This window comes from Bidens hawaiensis, unplaced genomic scaffold (assembly GCF_021521415.1).
Source record: "Bidens hawaiensis isolate Kalapana, Puna unplaced genomic scaffold, B.hawaiensis_p1.1 tig00005502_1, whole genome shotgun sequence".
Taxonomy (NCBI): domain Eukaryota; kingdom Viridiplantae; phylum Streptophyta; class Magnoliopsida; order Asterales; family Asteraceae; genus Bidens; species Bidens hawaiensis.
In genome coordinates this window covers 818,670-839,731 of record NW_027491354.1, presented here as the reverse complement: position 1 = coordinate 839,731, position 21,062 = coordinate 818,670, and the positions used below count along the sequence as shown (strand labels likewise).

At 41.7% G+C, this 21,062-nt stretch overlaps 1 pseudogene across 1 annotated transcript; it reads right to left on the bottom strand.

Moving 5' to 3' along the window:
• Positions 1–102: 102 nt before the first annotated feature.
• LOC143630011 (putative sphingolipid transporter spinster homolog 2) lies at positions 103–10,537 on the bottom strand (annotated as a pseudogene). The gene is made up of 15 exons (XR_013153073.1): positions 10,449–10,537; positions 9,779–9,910; positions 9,600–9,701; positions 8,345–8,449; positions 8,183–8,258; positions 7,601–7,675; positions 7,411–7,513; positions 7,245–7,320; positions 7,066–7,157; positions 6,913–6,989; positions 6,726–6,839; positions 6,034–6,153; positions 902–1,028; positions 529–607; positions 103–424 (listed from the first exon to the last, which is right to left on the bottom strand). The product of XR_013153073.1 is annotated as a putative sphingolipid transporter spinster homolog 2 (transcript).
• Positions 10,538–21,062: the final 10,525 nt, after the last annotated feature.

The window sequence follows — 21,062 nt, the reverse complement described above, 5'->3', positions numbered from 1 at the left end:
TTAGTGAAACAAAAACGTAATAATCATTCAACATTAAGTAGTATTATTTTTCCAAATACTTAAAATAAACTAACTAATGTCTAAATTGCATGAGCTACTTGTTTACAGGAACATCTCAAGCAATCCCAAATCCACCATGATTGATACAATTGTTATGCTTTTAACCACATATATGCATACATCCAATACATAATACACAGTGCTAAACCAGCTGGCTACACGAGTGAAAACTTTTAAGTTACAAACAAGAGAGGCTGAAAACAATGTACATATGCTTCGTGTCGAGTCTATCAATCTAGCTATGTTCATGGTGATGCAGTTGCAGGCTTATTTTCAAGCAAAGGCATTACATCTGGCTGCTCAATAACAGACGCCACATGCTCACTGTTTTCATCGTATCGGTCCACACTCTCAAGAAAGATACCTGCGTAAGCAAGCACGCATAGCAAACATACATGAGAAGACTGCTGGTAAAATATCTAAAATGCCCCTTTTGATACGTTCATGATTGAACATGTCGTATCATACCTGTAAACCATATTCCGGCTGCCAAGAAAAATACTGAAGTCAGGATCAAGGCGGATATCCTCCAATTGTTAACATTGTCCTGTGTCACATATATGCAGCTTTTTGTTAATAACATAGATTCATATATTGCATATTAAAAAGCAACTAAACCCATTAAAATAATGCAAAACGATATAGCTATAACAATAACAATAATCTAGCACAATCGTCAATGTTCAATCTAACGATTTGTTTTTAATATAAGCAAACCCTAATAAGCTACTGAAAAAGAGTCAAAATACTTCCGTTGAACCTTTATAAAAAAAATAACGAAATTGAATGGTGGGGTCCACAAAATGAAGAAAAATAAATAATATGTGAAAGAAAGTCAAACCTGAAGAAGACCAACAAGTGGAGATGATGGCACATCACCAAAGACATGAATAGAAACAGTGGACATAGCCATTGATAACGGTCTCAAACTTGGTTTAACAGTATGAAGACACAAAATTCACGGGCCCCTGTGAAGTACGCAATATACTTTGATCAGAAAAAACCGATCAGTAACAGAAATAACCGAACCCAAACAAAAACCGACGGCTTGGATTATGTTTTCATATAAACCAAACTTTCATTTTTGCATACAAGCCAATTTATGGATTTTCAATTTTTATTTTGAAATTTAAGTAGCCTATAAGAATGTAATAAGTAATGTAACCTCAAATGGTAAAACCGAGAAAACCAAAATCGAACCGAACCCAAACCAAAATCCAAAACTGATGGTTTCAAAAACTCATGAATTTTTGGTATTTGGTTCGGTTTTGAGCCCAAAACCGGCCCATGCACACCCCTACCTAAAAAAGATAATGGCGGATCGAGCAGGTTTAATAGCACGTCGAAACTAGTACTTTTGTACGGTTTGAATCGGATGGGATCTTATGGTCAAAAAATTAGTTTTTTTCTAATAAATGTGGTCAAATATGATTACAAAAGTACATCTTGTCTAAAAATGTTTGGCGCGTATAATTTTATATAACCTGTTTGACAGGTTATAGATAAACTGTAACCCAAATTAACCTATTAAAAGGTAAACGAGTGTAGGTTCCCAGCCGGATCTACACGGAATATCTCGTTCTACGTAGGTGCGGAATCCCTACGTAAGACGTTACGAGCGTAGAAGACGATACACGTTAACACGATCAACACACGTTACAATAAACAAAGACACGTTGTATTGCAACTGGAAACACGTGATTCACTGATCACCGATTACACAAACTGAATAACTCGTAAAAACTAAAACCTTTAAAACTCTGCCGTAACCTAGGCTATTTAACAGTCGACAACTTCGCCTAACTTGTTTAGGCGAAGTTGTCCCTAACTTCGCTTATGCCACAAGTTCGCCTATATCAGCGAACTTGTGAGCTAACTTCGCTTAATACAAAATACAAATCCAACTAACTCGATTACAGACACTAGACACTGAACTACTGACATCATGTACCAACAGACTCCCCCTTGGCAGTAGCTTCATATCTCTATCTTCAAGCACGTGTCTTGTAATCTTCAACAATCTTTTATCTTTCATCTTCAAGCATGAACTCCTTCTCGTACACAAACCGAAACAACTCTTTGATATTTCTTCGCTTCTTCTTTCCAAGCAGGAATATAAAATATTTTCTTCTCGTTCAGCACCTGCAGATCAGCTTGAGACAAATTCACCAAGTGCATTGGATCATACACTCTCAGCAGCTCTTGTTCATCTTCATTCTCCATTACTGCTTCAGCTGTTTCACAATCAACATACCACCACTTCAGATCCTTGAGCACATCCTTGGGCATTTGTTTCATCGGCATTTCTTTTAAACACCGGATCGGCTTATACTTCATGATCATCCAAGGCTTGCCATCTGCTCTCATCCCTCTATCTTTATCTTCAATAAGTTTTCCTTTCTGTGGTTTCAACAGCTCGAACTTTTTCTCCTTTATACTTTCCTTCCAAACAATCTTTCCAATGACCCTAGCCATGTTAACATCACTCCTGTTTATCAACCCCAACCTGGCTAAGTCCTTCACTTCACACTCAGGCAACGTATTCAACGATCTCAACAGTCTTTTGAAGTACTGAACCCCATCATACCTTTTAATCACAAAGAGCCTCAACTGCTCATCATATAACCAGCATATAATCCCCTTTTTCGATTCAGCATAACCCCTGATGTTGTAACTTTTCTTGAACATAGTAGGGACCGCCGGTTTCTTAGTCTTTACGAACCACTGAGCGTAGCCTTCTTTCCATCTTGGCTGCTCCTCCCATTCCGTCTCATCGCTTCCCATATCTTGACCCATATCTGCCTTATCAACTTACGGAATCTCGTGCTCAACGTTCTCCTCCACAATCTCTCCTTCTTCAATCTCACTATCAATGACAATCTCAGCCCCTATCTTCTCTATCTCCTCCATCGGTAACACATCCTCATCACCTATAACATCATCTAACACCTCCTCAGCATCCACAACCACCACATCATCACCCCCTGAACCGCCAGCTGCACTCGTTGACTCCCCCTGAGATGTGGAAGTCCCAAGAGCTTGTTCAGTTCTTGGCAACTCTCCACCTGCACCTTTCGATGCATTGGGATCATCGTCTCGATCATTACGCTTCTTCGTCCTCAGCTCATCACCCTTACAGCCCGTCTCCCCCTGAGATGCCAAGAACTGTTTCAAAGCATCAATTATTTTTCCATGTTCGATCAGCAAGGACGACTGTATCTGATTCTCTGCAACGAGGCGCTGATTAGCATGGGTCTGGATAAGATTTACCCTTGATTGTTCTGCCACGACCCTTTCAAGCGCTGCTATTCGTTCCGAGTCGGATAAGGTTGCATCGAAATCAAACCTCAGATGTGATATATCTTGAGTGTACTGAGGAGGGATTTCCAATGTAACCGGGACCTCAGAAGTAGGCGTAAACGTAACCGCAGGTGGTATCGTAACTGACAACCCTACAGTAGCTACAACTGTCGACTCACAATCTCTGAGGTGTTGCCCATTTAAGTTTTGAGCTTAATTGAACCTAACCCGTATCACAGAAACAATGAAAACCATTCTAAGTTATTTACTTGCTTACAACCTGTTTCTTTATGTCATAATACAGCTGAACATGGATCTGTGTGACAGTCACTTAATTAGTATGATTCCTGTTCGGATCTTTTCTAAAACATGGTAGTCCCTGTCGAGACTGAAATTTGATCCCGTGTACTTTATTTTTAAAATTTTATTCTACTTATGTAGTTGTATGATTTTATACCTGCTTGGTCTTGATCGTATCATTTAACTCTTTAAAGGATGTTTTAAACCTGAGCTCCGTCCTCGACATACTCCATTATTCGGGTACTTGATCAACCCAGAGTATGTTCCAGCTCGTGGGGACGAGTTTCGGGATCCTCAACCACAACAGGCTGGAGCACCTCAACCACCACCTGAGGTACAACAAGCTTTACCTGCTGCTCCTGTTGTGGCACCGGAGGAAAATGTAGACCTTGAAGCTGCGTTTGGCGGTCAAAGATTTTTTGATATGGATCGTGTTGACCCTGAGGAAGAGGTACAGGTCTCGGTAGCCCGGGTTACTAGTGTGGATGTTGCTAGGGCAGCTACGACTGAGGCTGATTCTGATTCTTTAGATGATGATGTGGCTGAAGCTAGACGGATTTTGGTTACACAAGAAAGGATTCATGGGAAGAGGAAGAGAGACAATGATGACAGTGAGTCGGATTTTGAGGAAGATTTACATCAGTTGGTCCATAGATCGAGAAGGGAACGGGCAGGTGCAGGTTCGGGAGCTGGTGAGAGCTCAAGGGTGGTTCGTTTCACTCCACCCGCACTGTCTGGTATGACTATAGTACCTACACCATTGCAAGTTACAGGGCCAATCGCCACGGATGTTCTCGTGGTGACTACCTCATCTTCCTTCGGCATCCCACCCACTACATTCCAACTCTCGACTCCGGAGATTGTATCTTTGCCACCTCCAACTCTTACTCCAACGGAGGTCGTGGCAAGATTTATTGAATCGACAGTTGTAGCTACTACAGGGTTGTCAGTTACGATACCACCTGCGGTTACGTTTACGCCTACTTCTGAGGTCCCGGTTACATTGGAAATCCCTCCTCAGTACACTCAACATATATCTCATATGAGGTTTGATTTCGATGCAACCTTATCCGACTCGGAACGAATAGCAGCGCTTGAAAGGGTCGTGGCAGAACAATCAAGGGTAAATCTTATCCAGACCCATGCTAATCAGCGCCTCGTTGCAGAGAATCAGATACAGTCGTCCCTGCTGATCGAACATGGAAAAATAATTGATGCTTTGAAACAGTTCTTGGCATCTCAGGGGGAGACGGGCTGTAAGGGTGATGAGCTGAGGACAAAGAAGCGTAATGATCGAGACGATGATCCCAATGCATCGAAAGGTGCAGGTGGAGAGTTGCCAAGAACTGAACAAGCTCTTGGGACTTCCACATCTCAGGGGGAGTCAACGAGTGCAGCTGGCGGTTCAGGGGGTGATGATGTGGTGGTTGTGGATGCTGAGGAGGTGTTAGATGATGTTATAGGTGATAAGGATGTGTTACCGATGGAGGAGATAGAGAAGATAGGGGCTGAGATTGTCATTGATAGTAAGATTGAAGAAGGAGAGATTGTGGAGGAGAACGTTGAGCACGAGATTCCGTAAGTTGATAAGGCAGATATGGGTCAAGATATGGGAAGCGATGAGACGGAATGGGAGGAGCAGCCAAGATGGAAAGAAGGCTATGCTCAGTGGTTCGTAAAGACTAAGAAACCGGCGGTCCCTACTATGTTAAAGAAAAGTTACAACATCAGGGGTTATGCTGAATCGAAAAAGGGGATTATATGCTGGTTATATGATGAGCAGTTGAGGCTCTTTGTGATTAAAAGGTATGATGGGGTTCAGTACTTCAAAAGACTGTTGAGATCGTTGAATACGTTGCCTGAGTGTGAAGTGAAGGACTTAGCCAGGTTGGGGTTGATAAACAGGAGTGATGATAACATGGCTAGGGTCATTGGAAAGATTGTTTGGGAGGAAAGTATAAAGGAGAAAAAGTTCGAGCTGTTGAAACCACAGAAAGAAAAACTTATTGAAGATAAAGATAGAGGGATGAGAGCAGATGGCAAGCCTTGGATGATCATGAAGTATAAGCCGATCCGGTGTTTAAAAGAAGTGCCGATGAAACAAATGCCCAAGGATGTGCTCAAGGATCTGAAGTGGTGGTATGTTGATTGTGAAACAGCTGAAGCAGTAATGGAGAATGAAGATGAACAAGAGCTGCTGAGAGTGTATGATCCAATGCACTTGGTGAATTTGTCTCAAGCTGATCTGCAGGTGCTGAACGAGAAGAAAATATTTTATACACGGAATATAAAATATCATGTACCAACAACGAGTCAAAATTGCCATCTGTAGCTGTAATTATTGTCAACTTATATCCTTAAAAAGAAAGTTACCTGGGTGGCGAAAACAAGTATCTCCCCAATAAGAAAGAGAACCACGTAAACGTACAAGTTACTGAAACAAAAGGCACTAAAGCAAAATATTGCTCCAAAGAAAGTTGCAGTGGAAAGAAGCTGCAAAATAATAAATAGTTTAAATAAATAAAAAACAAAGATATAAAGATAAGTTACAAAACATAAAATATACAGAAAATATGGGAGAACTTCATAGAATAGTAACCAAGTTTCACCATTGTTCTAACTAGGTCATAGGTCACTCATTCTTTTTTTTTTTGTCCCGATCAGGTCACTCAAGTTTCACTTAATGATTTAATCCTTTTACCTATTTAACAGGTTATCATACGTAGATAACATTCCAAATATAAAGATAAGTTCCTTGGTTTATCTTTTCTGTAAATGGTCTTATTTTTAAATCATTAAAAGGTAAAATGGCAAAAGTCTTGAGTTATAATTAATAAAATAAATAAAATTAAAAATAGATACCAATTACACATCAGTATATTTAGAAAAAGAAAAAATGCCACACAGGCATGGTAACCTGTTAAACAGGTAAAAAACCTAGGATTAGAACACAAGTTGAAACTTAAGTGACCTAATCGCGACAGAAAAAACAATGAGTGACCTAATTAGAACAGTGGTGAAACTTGGTTACTATTGTATAAAGTTACCCCCCATAAAATGTCTACCTTAAAAGCATTGGGGATCGTTGAATTCATGCGATCTAGAATAATACTTCCTCCTATTGTTCCCGCAATTCCACCAATAATGGTAATTCCTCCAAATAATATATCAGCATTATTCTGTAAAAGAAGATAAAGCTTTCTTATATGTCACCAAAAACAACAGTCGGCACGAAGGCCAAAACAAGCTTACCATTTGATATATGCTATAACCAGCCTTTGGTCCCCAGTATGAATATGCACCAATGACAAAATTATATGCAATATAACCTAACAAAAACCATTGAAAAAATAAACAATTAACATTTATTGTAGCTGATAAGAGATTGAGAAAATTAACAAGTACCTAGAACATTTATGACATATATCTTGTCGAGCAAAAGAGCCTTCATATCTTGCCAAAATCTTGATAACTGATTGGAGCTAAATATACCATAGCTACAACAAAATAAATTTAATCTTCAAATCCAAATATCACTGACTTTATAAAAACAGGGTCTTATATAATATTGATTTGAGAAACACCTGGAATGTTTTTTAGAGCTGTGCTCAGTAACCTCATCATTTAAGGACCCGGGAATATTTTTATCATGCGACATACCTATATATATGGACACACACACATAAAACTCGTTAAACTATGGTGATATCAAACATTATTATATATCTATATGAAACATAAATGAAATACCTTTCATTTGTAACGGTTTCATTACAAACCCTAAAATAGCAAATGGCAACATGAGAATTGCCTCACCGAAAAACGCATAGCGCCAACCAACACTACCTCCGACCTATAAAACAATAAACAATCGCCAGTACTTTGACTTTTTCTGGTCAAAATCATTTAATTGAAAAAGAAAGAAAGATCAGGCGCATACCACCCCACCATAAACATAACCAACAGCAACCCCAGTTGGTATGCACATGTAGAATACTCCCAACCATGCTGTTCTCTGTACAAACAAATGAAATCAGAAAAACAAGTCCGTTGGGTTGACCCGAAACACTTTTTTTTCTAATATATGTGTATGTGCGTGCGTGCGCGCGTGCTTTTGTTACCCAGTGAGGTAAGGAACCTCACTGTGTGAACCCTTGGGTGGGCAAAAAGTAAAATTGCACTAATTTTGACGTTATTTTACTAATCACGTGAAAATAACGTTAAAAGTGGCGGAAGGTTAATCAGGCATCATGTGGTGGCGTTGATAGCCGAAAGACAAGGGCACATGCACCAATCAGCCGGTGTCCCGATGATTGAGTGTTATGTGTCTTATGTCCAAGGCTTGATTCAAAACTACTATCGAGCGGGGGTCTCACCGGAAGCAGCCTCTCTATCCCTATGGGATAGAGGTAAGGCTGTCTACATCTTACCCTCCTCAGACCCTACCATAGCATTGCTATTGGTGGGATATACTGAGTACGATGATGATAATGATGATGATGATGATGATGAGGTAAGGAACCTGAGCAAGTGGAGCATTGTCATCAATAAATGGAGCAGCCAGACTTACGAAAGAAGCTTCACCGACACCGACTAACCTAAATACAACAACATGTAAGTGATAATAAAACTCAAAAGAGAATAATATAATCTCAGTTGGTTGACTCTGAAGTAGTCAACTTACATTCGGCAAAATGCGATGGACCAAAAGTCAACTGAAAGCCCACAACCAGCTACAGCAAGAGTAAATACTGGCAATCCGACTCCAATAAGTCTAAATGGATTGATGCTGCTCATATACACAAAAATGAAAAGAATATGCAATTATAAAAAGTGAAAGCTTCATTTCTAATGAGCCAAATGGGATCATGATTTCATGACTTCAATACATGTAGTACTGTTATGGGTCAAATAGGTTGATGACTTCATACCACTAAACTTTAGTTTTATCTACCAAGTAATGCACTTGTGAGTCATTAAACAGATAATAAATTTTGGCATGTTATCCAATTCGAGTTAACTTAATAGTTCACTTTGATTTAATAGATTCCAAATTCCAATCAGTCTGGCCTTTTTTGTCATCTTTAAATTTTTGAAGTTCAAATTTGCATAAACTTTTAAACCCTTTTATACCGAAGTGTTACATGGAACAGATTATAAAACACATTATCAAATGGTATCAAACCATAGTAAGAAATCATAAGATAAGGTATAATATGGTCAATATGACAAAAACGGTATGGAACAACACAAAATGTTATAGTACGATATTTAATTTTACAAAAATAGATCATACAAAAAAGCTTCACAACGGTGTGATATGGTATGGAACTATATTAGACGATAACAAAATGATGTGCCATGACATGAATATCAACTGTCTATCTATAATCAATCACTTTTCTGTAAAATGATAATACTTTTCGTGTTTACAATAGATATCAACTAAAAGTATCGAAAATTCGAAATAATTTGATATTTAATATGTTAGTAATCTACTAATTCTTTATTCTTTCTATGTGGTGTGTGATATATATATGCACTTGATTGTATGGCATGCCCTCCTTTTATAAAATAAATTGAAAAAAAAAACAAAGAAAAAAGTTGTTTGGATCCAATGATCCATTATGTCAACCAAACTCAATTGACCATGATCCATTTTGACAAATTTACAACAAAATTTACGTAATCCGTATAATATAATTTCAAGAAAAAATTATCATACAATCATTCAGCCAAAACAAAAAATTCTTTTGAGAAAATGAATGCCAAGTAACAATCACCACTTCTCAACAAAAGCTATTATTGCCCATCCCCTATTTATCACGCCTATTTTTAAAAATAAGATATGCATATTAACTACTTAGTCAATAAACATAAACCTAATATTTAGTCATCTAACAAAAACGGAGGCTAATGATTTAGAAGTGATAAATTACCTCTTGGCCAAAGATGCAAATATTGGAGACGCAACAAGAAGTCCAACCATGAAAGCAGAAGAAATGACACCATCTCTAAAGTTATTCAAGTCAAAATCACCCCTGCAAAACAATAAAGGTACACAAAACATATTACAAATCATGTTATAAAGAGTCAATATGCGTAGAAAGTAACTTACTGAATTCCACTCCCATCTGAGCACACTCCACTCTCTGTACAACTTCTAGGACTCCCATTTACACCATTACTTGCAATTGCTCCTCGGTCAACATAATTCACCATGTTGATCAAACAGAATACTACAAGCAACCTATGCATATAGTACCAACAAGCAGAGTTAGATAAAATTACTATTTAAATTGACAAAACAGTCAAAAATCTAACTTTACCAGGTTAGTTACAACAATTACAAATGACTACCTTGAACCATCTAGTATAAACATTATTGACCCTTAGACTAATACAAAACCATTACAGTTGTAACAAAAGTTGTTTAAAGTAAATCCAGTTTCAGATCTATTCAATGTTATAAAACTTGGGACTAGCCAACAACTAATCGGCGATTTATCCGGTGACTGATTAATATTTAGGCCATAATTTCAGCCGATTTTTGGCAGTTTGCGGTCAATCCCATATATATATGCACAATTACACATAAACTGCATACAAAAATATGGGTATGTGTGTGTAGCTGAAAATGATATTTAAACCTTCCAATCCGATTAATCGCTAGGAATCTTATCTCACTATTAATATTGTAGAAACCAAAACATGTGATGTAAATTCCTACACTAATTAGATATTTATGTTAGTTAATGAAAAAGAAAGCTAGAAGTAAAAGAAAATACCTTTTAGGAGTAAACCAAGAGGGAGCAGGCTCGGAATCTATAGCCATGTTTATTTGTATTAAAATTATTCGGATCCTCAAACCCCCTTGTAAACCCTGAACATCACATCAATTTATTATCGTGTGTTTTGCAAGATAACAACTTCGTATATTATATTGATACTGATGATATACATATAGATACAGATATAGATATACAAATGTCAACGGAATAGTTAATTAGTTGGGTTAATAGCAATTTCAATGTAATTCATATTAATTATACGGGGGTTTGGGTTTGATGATGAAATTAGTTAAGTCGGTAGGTTAAAAACAAACAAGTAATTTGGATCTGGGAAATGAAAGAAGAAGTGTTATTGAAGTTAGTTACCGGACGGCGGTTACGGCAGTGATCGACGGCGGATTGATCAAATCATTTTGAATGTATATCGTTTGGTTAGTTGTTTGCTTGCTTGTGTGGGTGAACAAGAGAAGAAGAGACCTGGTGTTCGTAATTAATACTCGTTTATCTTTTCTTCAAATATTAATATTTTAAAATTACAAAATTACAGAAAACACGTCATTTATTTATTTAGGTTTAAACACGAATAGGATAGTGTCAGTCAAACTGGTTGGATTGGAAGTCCGACGACACCTTGTCACTTTTGGTTGTATGGTTTGGACTATCATTGGCTAAACCGGTATGTTCTTTGATTTTGCAATTGAATGAAAAGATAAGTTGTTTGATCGGTCAAAAGGAATTTTGTGGGATAAGTTGTCTCAGTTCAGTTTTATAAGTTGAATGAGTTAACCACTATTGAAACAAATTATAACTTTTTTCAATTTTTCAAAAAGTTACATGATTAGGTAGCCTATAGACGAGATCTTAGTTTATTTTCTATGTTTCACTTATAAAGTGATCACATCATTAAAACAAGTGTTAAGAATGATTGATTATGTTCCCTAATTTTACATGTTTGCTTTGTTTTACATGTTTTGCATTAAAAGGTTACAAAATATAATATAAATTATTTATTTTTATATGTTTTTTTAGCAACAACTTACATGTACTTAGAGCAATATATCTAATTCTCGCAAAAGCTATACTGCTTTGATGGTCAATGTGTTATTAACTTAGGTAGAATCAATTATTATATATTTTAAAAGTCAACTATGTTCAAATTTTTATTAAAAATAGTAGGGTTGTGTATAAAACCGAAAAAACCGAATCAAAACCGAAAACCCATATATACGGAACCGAAAAAACCAAACCGAATTAGAAACCGGCGGTTCAGTTTTAAACTTTAGCAAAAAACCGAAATTTTGGTTTTGGTTCGGTTTTGTATATTGTTAAGAACCGAAAAAACTGAACCACGCCAAAATAACAAAAAAAATTCAAAATAACCATAATATCTTAACCATAACAATTAAAACAAAATCTATCGATGACTATTTGTTTAATTTTAAAATATGGTTAATAACAAATATATTTGGTTTCTACATATGGTTAATAACTAATAATAATGATATTTTTAGTTTTGATTTTGAATTTTGATTCTAAATGTATCTTTTATAAGTCAAAATATTCAATACTCTATTAATTATTAATTTTAATAAACAATATCATGCCCAATTTCATATATCTTGGGCCAACTTTTTTTTTTCCCCAAAAAGTTTTGACTCGAGTAGCAAAACCGATAAAACCGAACCGAAACACAAAAACCTAAAACCAAACCGAAAAACCCGAAACCAAACGGTTTTAAAAAATCATAAAACCAAAAGTTTGGTTTTCAGTTCGGTTTTAATAAAAAACCGCACCAAACCGTATCACGCGCACCCCTAAAAAAACCATGTATAACATATTGTGCACAACTTCCAGACTTTGATGATAACCCGTTAGTATTTATAGTTTTCTTTATACGCAGTAGTATTTGTACTTCGCATGTGGTTGCATATAATAAATTATTTATTTTCATATCAATTAGAGTGTAGATCCTCCTCTACCTACAACATTAAATGACCCATCGATAGATAAAACATATTTCAAAAACAACATATAAAATAGTCACCATATGAACGTTGAATGAACTCTATGATCAAAACAAATTTATATATTTACAATCACGGGTGATTTTGTGCATTGTATACTTGTAACTCATGCTTAAGGGGTCTTATATGTTGTGTGTGTTGTAAGTTTTGCTTTGTATGTGTCCTTTTCTCCATGTGTGTTGTTTTGCTACACGTGTTATTCTGAAATTGTTTTAGAACCGCTTTTTTCGCGCATTTCTCTCCCGAAAATTTCTTTTTTTTCTCGACGTGTTCAACACCGTCGTTTAAAATCATCGCCACTTTGTTTCATGCAACTCTTAACCGACCACCGTATTCTACAGTGATTCGAAGTTTGTACACACATCCGGAGTTTTTAATCAAAAGGTGAAGAAACACTAACCGGACCCCGGGCAAGTTACTGGTAACCTGGGGGTTGGAGAGATGTTTCCCACGAGGGGTTAGACCCTTGGAAGATGGTTCTTCTGATAGCCTGCAAAACAGACACCGTGAGCTCGTCACTGAGAAGGGGGGGGGTTCCTCCTTGTGACCACCCTCCGGCGTGAGAATCAGACTAGATTGCTCTTTAAATATAAAAGTATATTAAGAGATTGCTAGAGCAGATATCAGGTATATTATGATGATAATGTGATAAGATATGATAAGATGAGATGATCATACCATTTGTGGTATTTATAGCCGAAGGTAGGTTTCCAAGGGGTTTAGCCGGCCCAACACGCTACCAACTGTAACCTATGCACGTGCCCTGCCTGTGAGTGGTGGATAGGTAGCGGCTGACACAGAGCAGGCGTGCTGTCTGCCATGCTGCTGTCAGTGAGCTGTCGCATCTCTGATCAGATCTTTTGCCCATACCTCGTCAGGTACAGTAAAAGATCCTTCAGTATACGGACTGGCTTATTTGGGCGGGAGTATTCCCCCTCCCGCCTCTGTGCGGGATTGCTCCCGGCTTGGCTCATTCCTTCAGGTGACACTGAGATTGAGAGCTAAGTGCCTTGTGCGTGTAGCCATGCTGCGCGGGTGGCCTTCCCTAATGGCTTGTATCCGAGGCTGCGGGGACAGGCGGAGTCCTTTACCATTGGGAGGCATTTCCTGCGGGACCAGCTTGCGTACTGCGCGTAAGGACGTCACGTCTCTGAGCATGGTTGGTCCTGCGGATCCAGTTGGTCTCTGCGCAGACGTCCCTGTTTAAGGTGAGTCTTGCGGGTCCAACTGGGCTCTGCTGGGACCTACCTCTTCAAGTCCCCCCAGTCCAATGTTCTTCTCATGAGTGTTTAATGAAGTGAGGTGAACTTTTGGACTTGAGCAAAGGGTTTTGAAAAGGGTTTTGTAAGGTTTTCCATGGGGATTCTTTCCGCGGAAGTCCTTGTCACTTGCAGAAATGCCCGAGTTTCCTGCTTGGTCTTTGGGTATGATGCGGGTAGGTCTGTAACCTCCTCGCAAGTCAGGAGCATTGAGTCCCAGTTGTATGTATTTTCCATGAGGTTTTGGTAGTTTTGAACATAGTGATCAATTATGTTAAGACCACCAATTCCATCCTGGAGCTTCAAACAACGTAGTTCTCGATGTTCCCGCTATGCGGGGATGCTATTTCCGTTTCCGCAAGCATTGCCCAGAAGATCCTTCTTGGTTTCAATTCCCAGCGGAGCGCTAGGTATGTGAAGGGTTTTGCCTTAACACTGTACCTGCGCTCGTCTTACGGTTACTTTACTCTCAAGGTATTCCTGGCGTCAATTCCTTGCGGGTGCTAGGTATGTGAAGGGTTTTGCCTTAACACTGTACCCGCATCCGTCTTACGGTTACTTGTTCACCAAGGTTCTTGGCTTCAATTCCCTGCAGGTGCTAGGTATGTGAAGGGTTTTGCCTTAACACTGTACCCGCAGCCGGTTTACGGTTACTTGTTTGCCAAGGTTTATTTGGCTTCAATTCCCTGCGGGTGCTAGGTATGTGAAGGGTTTTGCCTTTACACTGTACCCGCATCCGTCTTACGGTTACTTGCTTGCCAAGGGGTAAGGGGCATTTTCCCGCTTACTTTTTTAATACTTTCGAATTTTGAATTTTGAAATTCGAAGAGTTGGTGAAAAGATAAACCTCTGAAACGTCGTGCGACGGTTTCTTCTGACTGTGTCAGGACGTGCAGGAAGTTATGGTGACGTGACAGAACATGGTCATTCCAGTCGCTTTTTCAGGCGCGTGGGAGCGATTTTTCGGGCGCGTGGCCGCGAAATTACTGGCACACGTCCTTTCAACAGCTGTTGCCAGCTTGCTTTTTGCCACGTGTCATAGTTTCATTGCACATTTGATTTCTCTCTCCTCCGCATTAAATTCACCGCATTAATTGCGATTACTATATAAAGGGGGAGAGGGTTATTTGCAATTCACACTTTCCACTTTCATCTCTTCTTCTCAAGTAATTTCCGGCAAATTTTTCTGTTCAGTAAAGCATTACCCTGAAATCTCTTTTCGTCTTTCTTCCACCATGTCTTCTCATGATGCTGATGACCAGAAGACTGCTGGCGAATGCCAGTGCTCTCTTCCTGTCGATCTGTACCAGTATATCATCAGGAAGTTCATGCTCGAGTCTCTCGAGCCTGAGTTTCCTGAACCCCACCATACTGTGTACGATGCCCCTAGTGGCAAGATCGGGGTTTATGCTGCATTCTTTGTCTACGGGAACCTTAGGTTTCCGTTGACAAAGTTTGTGTACCGTGTCCTAGAGAGGCACGGTGTGCACCTGACAGAGGTGCACCCCATGGCCATTGCCAAGGTCCGGCACTTTGAGTGGGTGTGCCGGATACTGGGCCTTGAGCCCCTCGTTGATCGCCTGATGACCTTCTATACATGGAGGTGCATCCAAGGGTGGTACACTCTTACAACCCGTATCAAGGGTTTAAAGATTTGTACCACCGAGCGGAGTCTTCGCTCATGGAGAAGAGAGTTCTTCTTCATATCCGCTCGCGCTATCCCCATCGCCATGAAGTTCAAGAATGGCCAGGCGCTTCCGAACCTTCCCGCCCTCAACTACGAGGAGGCGGAATGGTTCTCGAAGATTTCCCGGGTCCAGTCCCCGGTTTTCCGTTTTCCGGAGTCGGCGATGGTGATGTTGGGGATGAGCCGGGTGTGGAAGGCGGCGAATGCGGATAAGGTTCCGATCGTCCTTGAATATGGTTCGAACTCTGTCCCTTATGGTACGTCTTGTTTCATTTTGCTGACTTCGATTTTTACTAACTTTCTTGTTGATTTCAGAGGGGAACGATCTTCAGTCGCTCCTGAATCCGCGGGAGGAAGATGGTCCCGCGCGGATGGGTACTCGTGCTCTGGATGAGAACGAGTTGCCCATCTTAGAGCAGACCGCGGGTCGGTTCGTGGAGGTTTACCCGCCGGGCCAAGAGATCCTGAGCCACCGACGGCCAGGTAAGCCTATCTTCTACCCTGAACCCCTCAATGCTGTGCCTGCTGCTGGAGTTGTTGACATTTCTTCTTCTGAGGAATCCGCAGAAGGTCCTCCACTGGTGCGGAAGAAAAAGGCTGCCGTCGGGAAGGGCAAGGAGAAGGTGGCCTCTACGGCCGACCCGGTAGTCCTATCTGACTCGGAGTCAGATAATGCAGAGGTGGCGGGGAAGCCCGGTGGTGAGGAGACCACCGCTCCGGAGGCTGCAGGTGTTACCTCCGGGGAGGCAGCGACGACGACGGTTACCGGTGTCAAGAGGCCGGCTCCATCGGGTTCGCCCCCGCTCGTCCGTGCGTTCAAGCTCAAGAAACCCCGTGAGTACCCCCATAATTCTTGTCTAAATTTGTTGTTTCAAATAAATTTTTCTAACACTTTTGCTTGTGCAGGTGTGGATGTTGACGCATTCCAGGGTGGAGTTGGAGCAAGTATTCTCCCGCCAATGACGGTAGGCTCGGTCAGCCTTCCCGAGGCGTCGACCCAGGCGTCTACGCCTGCTTCCGCTGGTTCCAGCCTTCCTGAGGCTGTTCCAGCTGAGAAGGTGTCTCCGCCGGCCGTGAGTGCAATTTTTACAGCATCTTTCACGGAACCGGCGGTTACTGTTGCTGAGGAGGTGGCGCCAAACATGGCTACCACAGCGGCTGCCACTATACCTGCGCCACCGGCACCGACGGCCGGACCATCAGGTATGCGCCAGGCTTCCCGCCGATCTATGCCACCTTCCCGTCTGCCTGACCTGTTGGATGGATTTCCTTTAGGTTCAGGTGATGGGTTTGGCGGCTATCGGCCTGTTATTGACCCTACAGGTACGTAGGGTTCTTTTTCCCTTATATATTTTTATCATCTTTTCCTAACTGCCTTTGTTTCTTTTGCAGTGTCGGATTCCAATGAAGTGTATGTTCCAAGATGGAACATACGCCGAGGAACAACCCTTCGTACCCCTGTGGAGTGCGTGGACTGGGCTCGCCACGCTGCTCCTCATGGTGCGTTGGGGGAAGCCATGGCTAGCTACCAAGAGGGTAGGCTAACCAATGAGCTTCGGGTTCTCCAGGCCCGGACGCAGCCCCGCGTCGAGCTGCTTTGTCGTGAAAACGACAAGTTAAAAGCAGCTCGCGCCAAAGATGTATCTGAAGCGCGGGCTCTTCGGGAGGAGAACCGGCAGTTGGCCGCTGCCGCAGCCGAGAAGGAGAAGGCATTCAAGGCCCTCGAGGTTGAAGTCCAGGCGCGACTCGAGGCCCGCTCCAAGGCTGCCCAAGCTGTGAATGAACAGCTTCGGCTGGCCAAGGAGACTGCGCGAAACTCAACTGAGAGGGCTGCCAAGGCTGAAGCTGTTGTTGAGCCGCTTCGCGAAGAGAATGAGCAGCTTAAATGCAAATTAAAGGCTCTTCAGCATGCTCATGATGCCTTGGCAATGGAAGATGCCAAGAAGCTGCAGGAGATCCTTGACCAGAGGGGGGTGCTTGACCGCACTGAAAGGAAACTCAAAAGCGTCGAAGAGGCTGCCGCCAAGGAAGTTCAACTTGCCAACCTTGATAAAAACGGAGCCGAACGTGCTTACAAAGAAAGTCAAGCTACCCTCCAATGGCTGCTTCGAGAAGCGTTGCCTCAGGTATCTTTATCTTTTTCTTTACGCTTTCCGCTCGTAATTAGAAAATGTTCTAACTTGTATTCTTTTGTAGGTTGCGCGTCGGGTCCTTTCAGAGACCTCTTATGACGATGCGATGAGCGCAGCCCTCAACGCTTCTCATGAGGATGGGGAGAAGACTGGCTTCCTGCTTGGTTTGGGGTTTGCTGAGAGAGGCTTTCCGCCCTCCAACTTCCCTTTATTCAATGTTAATACTGAAGCTGCTTATGACCAGGCTGTGAACCAGTACGCTGCCTTCCCGCATCCAGTGGTGGAGAAGGTGAATGAGGCTGCTGCTGCTGATGATGGGCTAAACATCCTTAAGGCTTTCCTTGGGCAGCCACGCTCAGACGGTGCTGGTCCAAGCGGAGGTGGCCCTGAAGCCTGATCCTGAAGATCTCTTCCCACCGCTTGGATAGACTTAGCTTTGTATAGATTTCTTTTAGGCGGGTAGTTACCCGGCCACTGTTGTAATACATCATTGAAATATTAATCTTTTTGCGTATAAGACTGTTATTTCCTTCTTTGGGTTCCTTGCTTTATAAACTTATGACTTGCATGTTTAAATTAGCAATTTTCCAAGTGTTCAGAATAAGAACCTTTGAACGTGGTTGATAGTGGGTTAAAGTTTCGCTTCCTCTTTCGTGATTGTGCGGGTAGAACCGTCACTTGCACTTGGTAGGATGGCTAAACTTTAACTTTTATCTAACCTGCGTGCTGGTTTTTCTTACTTTCTTAGGATAAGTTAACCTTTGAACGTGGTTGATAATAGGTGTGAAGTTTTGCTTCCTCTTTCGTGATTGTGCGGGTAGAACCGTCACTTGCACTTAGTAGGATGGCAGAACTTTACCCTTATCTGACCTGCGTGTAGGTTTCTCATCTTTTGAGGATAAGTTAACCTTTGAACGTGGTTGATAATAGGTGTGAAGTTTTGCTTCCTCTTTCGTGATTGTGCGGGTAGAACCGTCACTTGCACTTAGTAGGATGGCAGAACTTTACCCTTATCTGACCTGCGTGTAGGTTTTTCTCATCTTTTGAGGATAAGTTAACCTTTGAACGTGGTTGATAATAGGTGAAGTTTTGCTTCCTCTTTCGTGATTGTGCGGGTAGAACCGTCACTTGCACTTAGTAGGATGGCAGAACTTTACCCTTATCTGACCTGCGTGTAGGTTTTTCTCATCTTTTTAAGAATTTTGTTTTGAACCGTTCGACGCGCGGTTGTCGATAGGTTATTATTCAGTTTCCTTAATGATTCATGCGGATAGACCGGCACTTTCATTTTTGGGTGCTGAACTTTTTCCCCTTCAACTGACCTGCGTGAAGGTTTGTCACGTTATTGGGTTCGTGCGGGTAGGACCGCCTTCCCATGCAATGACTTCACGTAATTATGCGGTGAAAACCGGCATATTAGTGTCCAGAAAAGTATAAATGTAAAATCATCAGCTTCGATATTCTTAAAGAGAATCATTTCCATTAGAAGTGGCTCTTGGCCTTCTCTTTACAAATTGGAATTGATTACATGCAAACTGTGTAATTGAACTCCCTTCCATGTTGGGATGGGAGTGCCATCGAGCCGATACGCACCTGGTTCGGGATCTCGTTCTTTACGCAGCATGTAGTCTCGATTTTGAAGCTGGAATTGGTTCGTGTTTTCCCCAGCTGGGGTTCTATACGCACTCGCCTGCCTAGCTTTTATTTCGCCACGAGGTGCGCGAGCGTCCCATCTCTGACGAATGTTTCGACCATGTCTTTTACGTCTATGCATTCTTCAGTGTTGTGGCCTTTTGTTCTGTGATAGTCACAGTACTTGCTCCGATCAGCATCGTGACGATGCCGGATTACTGGAGGCTTTGGCCATGGGAGCTCCTCAGTAGCAAATATGTCAGTGACGCTTTTGGTAAGTGGCGTCCATCTGGAGTTCCGGTGTGGCTTTACATTATCCCTTTCACCCAATCGGTGCTGTAAGCCGGATGAGGTGTCAAAGTTTACCCTTGACTGCCAAATGCCTTGCTTCCGTTTTTTGTTCAATCGGGCGGTGAGGACGTTGTCCTCTCTCGTCCTCTGGGTGTAAAGGTTTGTGTTCTGCGGAAGGTCTCTACCCAGTTGCTTCTCCGTTTCCGCATAGCGTTTGGCTGCTGTCATGATGCCATCCCATGTGGATGGCATTCCATCTTTACCCGTTAGGGTGCGGATAAGCTCTGGGTCTTGCGCGCCCTGGATGAAGGCTGCGCGAACAAGATCCTCGCTGATATTGCCCAAACTTAACTTCTTTGAGTTGAAGCGAGTGATGAAGTTTGGCAGAGATTCATCTTCTTCCCGTGTGCATTTGAGGATTGTCCATTGCTCCTCGGTATACTTTCGCTGCTGGCTGAAGTGTTGGCTAAACTTCTGCTGGAAGTCTGCCCAGTCGTAAATGTGGTTAACCGGTAAACGATCAAACCAAGCCCTAGCAGCCCCCACCAGCGTCATTTGGAACATGTAACACCACGTGGGTTCCGTCCAATTGCTAACGGTTGCCCCCGCTATGAACCTGTTCAAATGATCGTCTGGATCAGATAGGCTGTCACACCCGGCCCTGAGCGGCGGAAACAGCCGGGCGCGCACGAGTGGGGATTGATACTTAAGCACGGGCCATTGCAAAACATTCAAAGATTTTCATTGCGCATGAAATGTTTAATACAAATACATTACATTGATTAAGATTACAAAAAAAAACATCCAAGTATAAAACTGAAGATTTCCTCGCCATATCCCCTTGCGCGGCGGGTAACCGTGCGCATCGAGGGGATAAAACCAAAATCTTCCAAAAAGCTTGTTTTAGATGTTCAGCGTGTGGTGCTCTAAGTGTGACTCCATGCGCTACCTAGTTATCTCCTGAAAGACACGTAAAAACATTTGAATCAGTATAAACTGAGTGAGTTCACAAGTTTTAGTAACTTGATAAATCGTATTGCATCATAATCATTCTGAAACATAATTCTGTTAGCATCATTAAAACACATGCTTGGTAAAACATAGTTCTATCAACATATTCTGATAAAATCGTTCCGCGGGTTACGCGCGAACATTTCTGGGAACTGTGCTCGTCTGTGTAAGTGGCGCTGCCACTACGAGCTAAAATAACGTAATACCGTCCCGCGGGTTACGCGCGGACACTTCTGGAAAACTGTGCTCGTCTGTGTAAGTGGCGCTGCCACTACGAGCGAATATATGCTGTAATACCGTCCCGCGGGTTACGCGCGGACGTTGTGCCGGAAAACAAGGCGCTCGTCTGCGTAAGAGGAGCGACCTCTACGAGCGGGCTTAATCCCATAGTACTGCCCCGTGACATGCTAGGCACTCGTCTGTGTAAGAGGTGCGACCCCTACGAGTGGGCGGATCAAACCAGCAGTCCCTACCCTTAGAGTTCCAATGGTAAAGTGATCACTTACTCGAATCTGGTGCACTATTATCGAAAAACCATAGATAACTGTTCGCATTGCTCATCATGAAACATAACT